The sequence below is a fragment of the Solanum tuberosum genome, unplaced genomic scaffold (genome assembly GCF_000226075.1).
Source record: "Solanum tuberosum cultivar DM 1-3 516 R44 unplaced genomic scaffold, SolTub_3.0 scf00056, whole genome shotgun sequence".
In the NCBI taxonomy this organism is placed as follows: Eukaryota; Viridiplantae; Streptophyta; class Magnoliopsida; order Solanales; family Solanaceae; genus Solanum; species Solanum tuberosum.
This window is the reverse complement of record NW_006238986.1, coordinates 1,049,775-1,061,558: the sequence shown is the minus strand read 5'-3', so window position 1 is coordinate 1,061,558 and position 11,784 is coordinate 1,049,775. Positions and strand designations below refer to the sequence as shown.

The window sequence follows — 11,784 nt, the reverse complement described above, 5'->3', positions numbered from 1 at the left end:
TGAACATTTTCCTTCAATTCAATAAAAATAGGATCTTGGTATTGTTTCTCTTTTACTTCAGACACTAATGATGATTGACCCCTATTAATCACAACCACTCCTCTTTCTGTGGAATCCATTAGTCGAACTCTTAATCGTGCAAGTTGTGCACATCTTTTGCTAACTCTCTCTTTTCTTCCTCAACATGGGCGGTACTACCCATAGACAACCTACTCAAGGAATCATCAACAACATTAGCCTTACCTAGGTGATAGCGAATACTCATGTCATAATACTTGAGTAACTCTAACCACCTCATCTATCTGAGATTAAGATCTTTCTGACTGAATACATACCAAAGACTCTTACGGTCACTGAACACATCCAAATGAACACCATGAAGATAATGATGCCATATTTTCAACGCAAATACGATGATAGGCAACTCTAGATCATGGGTTGGATAATTCTGCTCATGAACTTTCAGCTGTCTGGAGGCATAAGCTATAACTTTACCATTCTACATTAACACACAATCCAAACCAACTCTAGACGCATCACAATATACGACAAAGCCTTGTTTACCCTATTGTAAGGTCAATACTGAGGCAGTAGTAAACCTAGTTTTCAATTCCTGAAAGCTTTTCTCACAAGCTTCAGACCATTAAAACTTCACTATTTTCTAAGTCAACTTAGTCAAAGGGGATGAAATTGATGAGAACCCCTCGACGAACCTTCTATAATATCCAGCCAATCCCCAGAAACTCCTAATATCAGTTGGGGATGTGGGTCTAGGCAAATTAAGCATTGCCTCTATTTTCTGAGTATCAACTCAAATCCCATCACCGGAAACAATATGACCTAAGAATGCCATAGACTCAAGCCAAAACTCACACTTAGAAAACTTAGCATATAACTCCTTATCATTTAGAGTTTGGAGAAGCTATTTTGAGATGACTAACATGATCTTCCTCACTCCTCGAATAGATTAGAATGTCATCAATGAATACGATAACATACATATCTAAATAAGGCTTGAATACTTTGTTCATAAGGTCCATGAATGCTACAGGAGCATTGGTCAAACCAAAGGACATAACACTACAAGAAAGTATATAATTGGCAACAATTTTTTAGCAACAACAGTAAAATTGTTGGCTAAAATCGATAAATGGCAACAACTTAATAAAATTGTTGCTATATCATTAAACTTCTAACCATGACTACTTTGTTGTTAGCAAACATTTTGATGTTGTTGCAATATTATATAGTCAAAATGATAACTATTAAATTTTAAAAATTTGCAACAACATTTTAGCAACAATCGATAGTATTGTTAGCAAATTTGAATAAATAGCAACAATTCTATTTAATTGTTGCTATATTATAAAAAAATATTAATCACAATTTTTTTGTTGTTACAAAATGTTTAATTAGTTGTTGCCATATTTGTGGGCAATATAATAAATTTTAAATACAAATAGAGTTAGCAACAACAAATTAGAATTGTTGGCTATAAATTTTGTTTTGCCAACAACGTAAGTTAATTGTCGCATTAAATATTAGAATAACTGCTTATTTTTCAACTTTCCGCCAAAAAAATGCGCCAAATTTATTTTTTATTTCTTTTCCAATTTTTTAGCCCACTCTTCCAGTTAACCCACCTCTTTCTAGGTTTTATTTTTCTCTGCGCTATATTGAGCTTTCCCTCTGTTCCATCATCTTCCTCTTTGTCTATTGGGTCCTTTTGCATTTGAATATAAAAGAAATTGTAAGCAATATTTACTTTTCAATGACTATTTCTTTATCTGATGCGTTTTGTAATTATCCGAAGAATTTTTTATGGTCTTTTGTGAATAGAGTTCTTAATTGTGTATTGAAATCAGTGGAATCATATAACTCCTTAGTAACAATCACTCATTTACCCCCGATAATGGTTATAATTCTTCTATTATAGGGGTTTAATGAAGATGGGTTAGAGACAGATTTTAGTTGGGTGTGGAAGGATGAAATTTCTTCTCCAAATTGATAGTAAATTTTTGAGTGGGCATTTGATTCTTCCTTTCGATTTTGTAAGAACTTCGGTTGGTACTTCGATTTCGATTTTTGATAATATATATCAAGTGAATTGACTTCGATTTGGTGTGATTTTTCTGGTTCGATTTGGCTCTTCCGTATGGGTCTTGTATACTATGCTATTTTGATTCTTCAAAATTCGCTATTTAAAAAATATTTATTCTTGTTGAGATTGTATTTATCATAGAAACAACGTGGAACACAATAAGCTTCTTGAATGGTTCCTTACTTTGGTATCAAAAACTTGAGAGAACTTTTTGAGAGATTAGATGATTTTCATAACGTATGAATGTGTTTTAGTTCTTGTAATTGATTTATAACTTGGGCATTTAACTTAGCACACTAGCTAGGACTCAAAGGGGCTCAATCTTTTACTCAATTTTGTTCTTTTATCTCCATATATATATATATATATATATATATATATATAGTATGCTATTTTGATTCTTCAAAATTCGCTATTTAAAAGAAATATTTATTCTTGTTGAGATTGTATTTATCATAGAAACAACATGGAACACGATAAGCTTCTTGAATGGTTCCTTACTTTGGTATCAAAAACTTGAGAGAACTTTTTGAGAGATTAGCTGATTTTCATAACGTAGTAAGGTGTTTTAGTTCTTGTATTTTATTTATAACTTGGGCATTTAACTTAGCACACTAGCTAGGACTCAAAGGGGCTCAATCTTTTACTCAATTTTGTTCTTTTATCTCCATATATATATATATATATATATATATATATATCATATGGAGCTTCTTTTGATATGTTTTTTACATAGTTGTCCATAACAGATTTTAAGCATATTAAATACCCACAGATTCATGTAATGTTGTGCTTATATTTTTAAGTAGTTATATTGCATTACGCTGCTGTATTTTTTCATTTCTTTTCAGTTATATATTCTCGTCTACACTAGTTAAAAACATGTATTGAACAAAGTTACAATGACAACATTGTGCATTATTTAAACAATGAAAGAAAAGAAGGAAATTTAATCTTTGTGCTTAATACGATAAGTAATCATCTCATAATGGGATATAGTATTTTATTTGTATCTACGCTGGTGTATTGTGTATGTAATATCCTTCAATATTGTCCTGCTCAAGTTCAATCTAGACTAACTTACTGTGACTTGTGAATGCAGTTGTCGGTGGCAAAGCTAGTAATATTGTTAAGGGTGTTCAAAGGTATGTTTCTCTATTTTTGTTTTCTTTATGAGAAATCTATTTTAACTAATTGTTACCTCAAATTGTTCTTCTTATGATGTTTATGAGCAAAGAAAGTGAGCTTATATGTCCATGTGATCATTTAGTTGTTGCTTTTCACGCATTTCTTTTTATTAGTTAAGTGTTAAAGCATCAGTTACTCTCTATAAATTTGTTTTGGCAGAGTGGATTTCACCTTTCATTGTTTAAGATAATAATGCACACTTTCACTTGTTACCATTTTAATTGATGTGGGTTGACTTCTAAGATTTGAATGGATAATTATATTGGATGTTGAAAAAGTGTAGAAGGGTAAAGTGACTAAATTAATTTTTGAAATAATGTGAAGTAACATTTTTTTGTCACCCAAGATATGATCTAGTGGTCAATGAAGTGGGATGAGCACAAAGAGATTTCATGTTATTTTTTGGTCACTAACTTGGTGTTGTATATTAGAATGCATTGATTGTATGAAAAAAGATATTTACATTTCCAAGGTACATAACTTAAATACTAAAAGATATTGTGCAACTCTGAAAGTAAAAGATAAACTAGCCTTAAATACAACTCTGAAAGTAAAATATAAACTAGCCTTAAATATATCAGAAGCACTTAAGTCAAATATAAACACAGAGAACTGGAAATTTCCTTTGTATCTGAAGATTAATAAGTGATCACAAGCAATTGAATAGTACTCCTTGAATTCGTTCCAATCTTCATTTAACCATGCCATGCCACTAAAGTTTAGTAGTTTTACTTTCCATACCACGCCATTTGGGACTTCAAGCAACATAATATATCCAGATTGGCGCCATGCTTGATTATTAATTCATTAGGGATGTGTAATTTAGAGGGATGTGAGACAGGATAATATTGAAGTAGGGGTTATCTTCGGGATATCTACCGGTTTAGCTTCCCCTTGCCCTCGTGTCTTTGCCATCCCTTCTGGCTTCTTTTCCCGTCTGGCTGCCATGTCTATCGGATGCTCTTCCCATCTGTCTACCATCTCTACTGGTTGTTGTTCTCGTGGTAATCTACTGTCAATTTTTTCCAATTGCTTTAGGAAACTCATTGGGAGAAATAAAAATGTGACCAAAACACTCATCAATCAGCTCCATTGCTCTACTAACTGATACTCCAGTGTTCCATAAACAGGTCAACTGAGTATCTCCCCTCCCTCCCCCCACAGTCCCTTTTCGAATCTGGAGATGAGATCTCAAGTTCAAATGATGAAATGAATTTTGGTGCAGATATAAATTTTGACAACGATGATACTTCCACTTTTGAAATGTTAAATGACATGTATCGTGGTATCCCCACTAATAATCATGAGTTTGATGAGACCACTGAGCCTAGATATGAAGAGCCTAACATAAAAGCAAAGAGATTTTATAACTTATTAAAGGATGCAAAGCAAAAGTTATATCCAGATTGTGAAAAGTTCTCCAAACTCTCCTTTATAGTGAGCCTGTTTCAAATGAAGTGTCTACATGGTTGGAGTAATATTTCATTTGACTCTTTGTTGAAATTATTGAGTGATGCTTTTCCAAAGGAAAATGTGCTCCCTAATTCTATCTATGAAGTTAAAAGAATCATAAAAAATTTGGGTCTAAATTATGTGAAGATAGATGCATGTATAATAATTGCATCTTATATAGAAAGGAATATGTTGATCTTGAGTAATGTCCTAAATGCGGTGAGAAACGATGGATTGTAAGAAAAGAAAAAGATAATGAGGATGAGCCTACTTCCAGAAATTTGAATAAGAAAAATAAAGGAATTCCTAGAAAGATTCTTAGATACTTTCCTTGGATACCAAGATTACAAAGATTGTTTATGACAAAACAAGATGCAGAAGATATGAGGTGGCATAAAAATAAGTGAGTTGATGATGGACTACTAAGTCATCCAACTGACTCATTATCTTGGAAAACTTTTGATGAAGAACATACGACATTTGCTTTAGATCCACGTAATGTAAGACTTGGGCTTGCTTCAGATGGTTTTAATCCATTTGGTTCTATGAGTAATTTTTATAGCATTTGGCCGGTAGTCTTGATTTCATATAATCTTCCTCCATGGCTATGCATGAAGCAATCTAATATTTTGTTGTCCTTGCTTATTCCGGCCCAAAAGGCCCTGGTATGAATATTGATGTGTATCTCCAACCTCTGATTGATGATTTGAAAATTTTATGGGAGAGTGGAATCGACACTTTTGATGCTTTTAAGAAACAAAAATTTAAATTGCATGCTTCTTTGTTGTGGATAATTAATGACTTTCCAGCTTATGGTATGTTGTCCGGTTGGAGCACTAAAGGTAAATTAGCTTGTCCGGTTTGTCATGTACATACTTGTTCCACTTACTTAAAACATGGTCGAAAGCTTTGCTATATGGGTCATTGTAGGTTTTTGGAGAAAGATCACTCTTATCGTCGAAATAAAAGTTGTTTTGATAACACAAGAGAAGAAAGAATTGCACTAGAAGCTTTGAGTGGAGATGATGTGCTTGCACAACTAAATACATTCTCACAAGGTTCAATTGATCCCAACACAAAAAAAAATAAAAAAATGAGATGCTGGAAGATCTGACAATTGGAAGAAGAAAAGTATATTCTTTGAGCTTCCATATTGGAAGAGTGTGTTATTGAGACATAATTTGGACGTAACGCACATTGAAAAGAATATTAGTGAAAGTGTGCTTGGAACTTTGTTAGATATTGAAGGAAAAACAAAGGACACACTAAAATCACGGCTGGACATACAAGAGATGAGAATGAAAAAGTCCCTCCATCCAATAAAAAGTGGGGATAAGTATATACTTCCTCCGACAAGTTATACAATGTCTAAAATGGAAAAGATTCAGTTTTGTAACCTCATCAAAGAAGTCAAGTTTCCTGATGCTTATTCGTCTAACATTAGTCGTTGTGTTAAGGAAGCTAGACTTTTAGTACTTAAAACTCATGATCATCATGTTCTTTTTCAACGTATCATTCCACTTATCATCAAAGAAATTTTTCCAAAGGATGCTTATGATCCGTTAATTGAATTGTCATTATTCTTTACTGATTTGTGTGCTAAGGAGTTACATGTAGAGAAGTTAGATCAACTAGATAAAAGTATACGAATAACAATTTGTAAGTTAGAGCGTGTATTCCTGCCAACCTTTTTTGATGTTATGATTCACTTGGCAATTCATTTGGCAAATGAGGCAAAGTTAGCTGGTCCCGTTCAATACCGATGGATGTATTACATCGAGAGGTTAGATTCTTATTATTGTGAAGTATTTTTTTTATTAAAATTTGTTACAAAATTGATATATATTTACAAATAGATATTTGCGCACATTAAAAAAATATGTACGCAATAAATATCGTCTGTAAGGAGCAATTGCTGAGGGCCATCTTGCAGAGGATTGCATGACATTCTGTAGCAAATATTTGCCAGATATAGAGACAAAGCAGAATCGTCTGGATCGAAACTTTGATTCTTCCAACAAAGATTCCAATGTGTTATCTATATTTAAATGTTGTGGTAAGCCATTATCAGGAGGTTCTTGGGAAAATATGAGTGATCTTAAAATAAAGCAAGCTCATTTTTACATCCTCCAAAATTGTGAGGAAGTTCGTCCTTAGATTGAGTAAGACACCTTTTACTTATTTTACTTTTTTTTTAAAATGAACCTATCCATGACTATAATCCAATATTTTCTTCTTCTATTTTTTTTATGAAAAAAATTATAATTCATAGGGAACATCTAGAAATATTAACAAAAGAAAACAATAAAAATGTTTTTAAGAGGCACAAAGAGGAATTTTCTTTATGGTTTGAAGAAAAGGTAAATTATATTATTTTATGTTAATTTATCTTTATTCAAAAGAATCTATAAATCTTACTTTCTAAGTAGTATTAGTGTTTGTTGTTGAAATATTATAGGTGGTACAATTAAAAGAGAATGGTGATGATCGAATTACCCATGAATTATTTGCTTTGACAAGACTCCCAGATTCTCGTGTTTATAGTCATAATAGTTATACCTTGAATGGTTTTAGATTTCGTACAAAGGAACTTATTAAAATTTGTTACAAAATTGATATATATTTACAAATAGATATTTGCGCACATTAAAAAATTATGTACGCAATAAATATCATCCAGAAGGAGCAATTGCTGAGGGCCATCTTGCAGAGGATTGCATGACATTCTGTAGCAAATATTTGCCAGATATAGAGACAAAGCAGAATCGTCTGGATCGAAACTTTGATTCTTCCAACAAAGATTCCAATGTGTTATCTATATTTAAATGTTGTGGTAAGCCATTATCAGGAGGTTCTTGGGAAAATATGAGTGATCTTAAAATAAAGCAAGCTCATTTTTACATCCTCCAAAATTGTGAGGAAGTTCGTCCTTGGATTGAGTAAGACACCTTTTACTTATTTTACTTTTTTTAAAAAATGAACCTATCCATGACTATAATCTAATATTTTCTTCTTCTATTTTTTTTATGAAAAAATTTATAATTCATAGGGAACATCTAGAAATATTAACAAAAGAAAACAATAAAAATGTTTTCAAGAGGCACAAGGAGGAATTTTCTTTATGGTTTGAAGAAAAGGTAAATTATATTATTTTATGTTAATTTATCTTTATTCAGAAGAATCTATAAAACTTACTTTCTAAGTAGTATTAATGTTTGTTGTTGAAATATTATAGGTGGTACAATTAAAAGAGAATGGTGATGATCGAATTACCGATGAATTATTTGCTTTGGCAAGACTCCCAGATTCTCGTGTTTATAGTCATAATGGTTATACCTTGAATGGTTTTAGATTTCGTACAAAGGAATCTGAATTATTTTTAAAAACACAAAACAGTGATGTGGTAGTAAAGAGTGATGAGCATACATAAAATGTTGATTATGATGGAAGAATTAGAAAGATTTTAGAGATATCATACATAGGTGGTAATTCAGTCATATTATTTCAACGGGACTGGTTTGAAGTTCCACCCCAAGGTCGAAGTCAAAGTAGAGGTTACAAAAGAGATGAATATGGATTTGTATGTGTAGATGTGACACAGATTCATTACACAAATGATCTATTTATTTTAGGCTCACAAGCTCAATCTGTGTATATTATCTTAAACATGGTCAAAATGAAAAATGGCATGCAGTGGTAAGGGTAAGACCACGAAATTTGTATGATGTACCCGAGCAAGAAAGTGAACCAGAGCCATATCAACTAATTGACTTGGTTGAAAGAGGAGAAACAAGTCTTCAAGTAGAATCGGATAATGATAATGTTACAATACAAAGAGAAGACATTGATGGAGTGAGTGTTGAAGCACCTTCTCTCAATAATGAGGAAGAAATAGACCTAGAAATTATTGATGAATCTGATGGTGAAAATGGAGATAACTTCAATAAATTTTCATTAGATGGAGAATATCATTCTGAAGATGAACATGAAGTTGACAAAGATGATGATTGGTTGTGATTTTCAGTTAGTGCACAAGACAATTTTACTTATTACAATCACTTCTTTTAAAAGATTTAGCTCCTCTCATCTACATGCATCTTAATCGTTATGCTTGGTGTTAAAAATAATGTTATCTGAATTATTTTTTGGACATCTGGGGTTGCAAAATTTTGCTGATTCTTTTTTTTTTGTCTATAATTACTTCATGAAAATTGTAAGATTATGATAGTTTATGTTGATGTGCTCAATTATTTCTATTAGTCAACCAAGATAACTATAACATGAAACTAACCCCTTTGGTTGGTTGTTTATTGTGCCAACGACGCGTAAACAACTTGTTAATATTTTATCTTTGCATTATAATTTGAATTATTTCTCTCAATTTCTAAGCATTATTTTGTCTACTTTCTAACATTTCTTTTATTTATATTCTAGATTTCAATAGTACATTTCTTTTTAACATGTGTTTCAGTTTATCATGATGACAAATGTGCCTGTTTCTGAGAGTATAGGAACTACTAATGTAATTTCGCATCCCCAATCAGGTAAATTAATCATTCACTAAATATTATCTTTTTAATTCTTTTTGGCTTTTATATATTATGCTTATTGTAGATCTAAATACTTTCTTATATTTTTTAGGACAAAAAAGAAAGGGGAGGGGAAAAACAACAGGGCTTTCAATTCAAAAGAAACGTAAAAATATAAATGGCAAGTTAAGTGTGATTATTCCACCGGATCAAAGAGTTGCAGTAGGTCCTGGAGCTAACGATTTTGTTACCGAGATTTCTGTGAAAAAATTTCAGCATGCTAGGCATGCTGTCAAGAATTGGAAGAATGTTTCTGATCTAGCAAAAGATAGAATCATTACGCATATACTGGTAATTTACTTCATTTCTCCTTAAAAATCTGATCTAGCTTATAAAAAGTAACATCATAATAGCTGATAAGTGTTTGTTCAAATAAGACTAATCTAATTTTATTGTTTAATTTTAAAATTAGGTGTAGAGTATAAATGTTGATAGCTTAGACAGAGTAATTTTTTGTATTTTCGAGCATATCATCAAACTAACTTGATTTAGTTCGTTAGTATGTATTTCACTAGAGTGACAACCCTATTTCTTAGGAGAAGAAAAAAGGGTTGATTCTTTTTAATCTTTACCTGAATTTAATTGTAAGAGTAAAATATCTTTTGGATAGAAAGCTTCTAGTAATTATTGCAGAAGAAAGTTGTGAAACATGAGACTTTATGAACTTTAATTTTTTATTAGCCATTGATAAGAAAAGACATACAACACTTTTTTATCTACTAGAAGTGATCAAATTACTTGTCGAAATTGTTTGACATATTGAAACAATTGCTAAATAATGAGAACTTTTGAACTTAGAAATAAGATGAATCTTAATTGATGAAGCTCGCAATATAACCACAGACCAATAATCTGGAAAAAAAAAACCAATTCAAACATTTGTATTTTTTTTATATTGCACCACACTCCAATCTTTACTGTCCAGTTAAGTAGTATTGAAAATTTAAACTTGCTATACTATCTAATGCTCAGTTTTCTTCTCATGTTGAACAATTGTTGTCTAGTTCTTTTGTCTAAATATTATAGTCTCAATCATATAAGATAACTGTCCAACAAGTCAAGAATTATTTTAACTCTAGTTGTGCTAAGTCTACTTTTTGCTTATATTTATTTGTCAATGACAATTGATTTCCTAACTGTGTTGTTGTTATAAGCTGTAGATATCTTCTAATAAACAAATTTGGGGACAAGTTACTATGACCTTGATATTTCTCTTCATTCTTACATGAATTCACTGTATTAATCTGATTATTTTTATGGTTGTTATCCTTCTATTAGCAACTTACATATATGTTTCCTATTTTTTTCAAGAATCAAATAATAATTATTTCATTTTTTAATTAGTCATATACAATCAAAGTTCTATTTCAAGTAAGTTCACTTAAATTTTGTTGTGAGCAGGACACCTTCCAACTACCCGACACACAACACGTTCGGGATACTATCTTGGATCAAGCTAATAAACTGTATCGATATTGAACATGCCAGCAGAAGTTAATGAAGTTGAATGGAAATTCTTGGTAGAGTATTTCAGCTCAGATTCTTTTCAGGTACGTAATTAGGAGTACATCAAAATTAAATGAATTTAACAATATTATTATTTACTTTATTGGTTTTATTGTTCTAATTAAATTTATGACACTTAAAAATTCAAATTTAATGCAGAAAATGAGTGAAAGAAATAAAGCTAATAAAGCAAAACAAGAAATACCTCATATTTGTGGAAGAAAATCCTTCCGAGCAATATCTTTTGAAAAGGTGATGAGATATTTCTTTATTTTTGTGAACTTCAATCATTCTTCATTCAACTTCATAATTTGATTTCTTTTGTTAGAGAGACACAAACACTAGAAAAGAGCCAAATTTTTTGAAACTTTGGGAGTTGACTCACATGAAGAACGGACATTGGGTTAATGATGTATCTTCTGAACTGAATGTACATGCATAACTCTTATCTTTATTTTTAGAGCATAAAATTATTAAAGCATTATATTAAAAGCGTAAGTTTGTATTACTCTTTTGTAGGATAGGGTGAAGGAAATTGTTGCTGATCAAATTCAAGAAAATGAAGAGGAAATTGATGCAGATCTTATTGCCAATGCAGCATTTGTGAGAATTATGGGAGAAAAGTCGAGATATTATCGTGGTCAAAGCTCAGGAATTAAGCCAAGCAGGAGATCTATGAATGAAATTCAAGAGCAACTACAAGCACGACAAAAAGAGACAGAAGAAGAACGTCGTAAACGTGAGAGTGTTGAAGACAGGCTAATTGAAGTTCAAAAAAAACTTGAAGAGGAGCAAGAAAATCGAGAAGTTATGGAAACTCGTGTAGTGCGCGATCAAAAAATGGTAAAAGAGGGCATAAAGGCACTGATATCCCATATGCAAATTTCTAAGGTACAAGCGTTAATGATCAATTTCTTGCTTTTGATCCTAAGAGTATTTTGATTATGC

The 11,784-nt window shown here is 31.5% G+C and overlaps 1 long non-coding RNA gene across 1 annotated transcript; it reads left to right on the top strand.

The window, feature by feature from the left end:
- Positions 1-10,823: 10,823 nt before the first annotated feature.
- Positions 10,824-11,260, top strand: LOC107060133 (uncharacterized). The gene is made up of 3 exons (XR_001473166.1): positions 10,824-10,850; positions 10,996-11,088; positions 11,165-11,260. It is a non-coding gene; the product is annotated as an uncharacterized lncRNA (long non-coding RNA).
- The last annotated feature ends 524 nt before the right edge of the window (positions 11,261-11,784 follow it).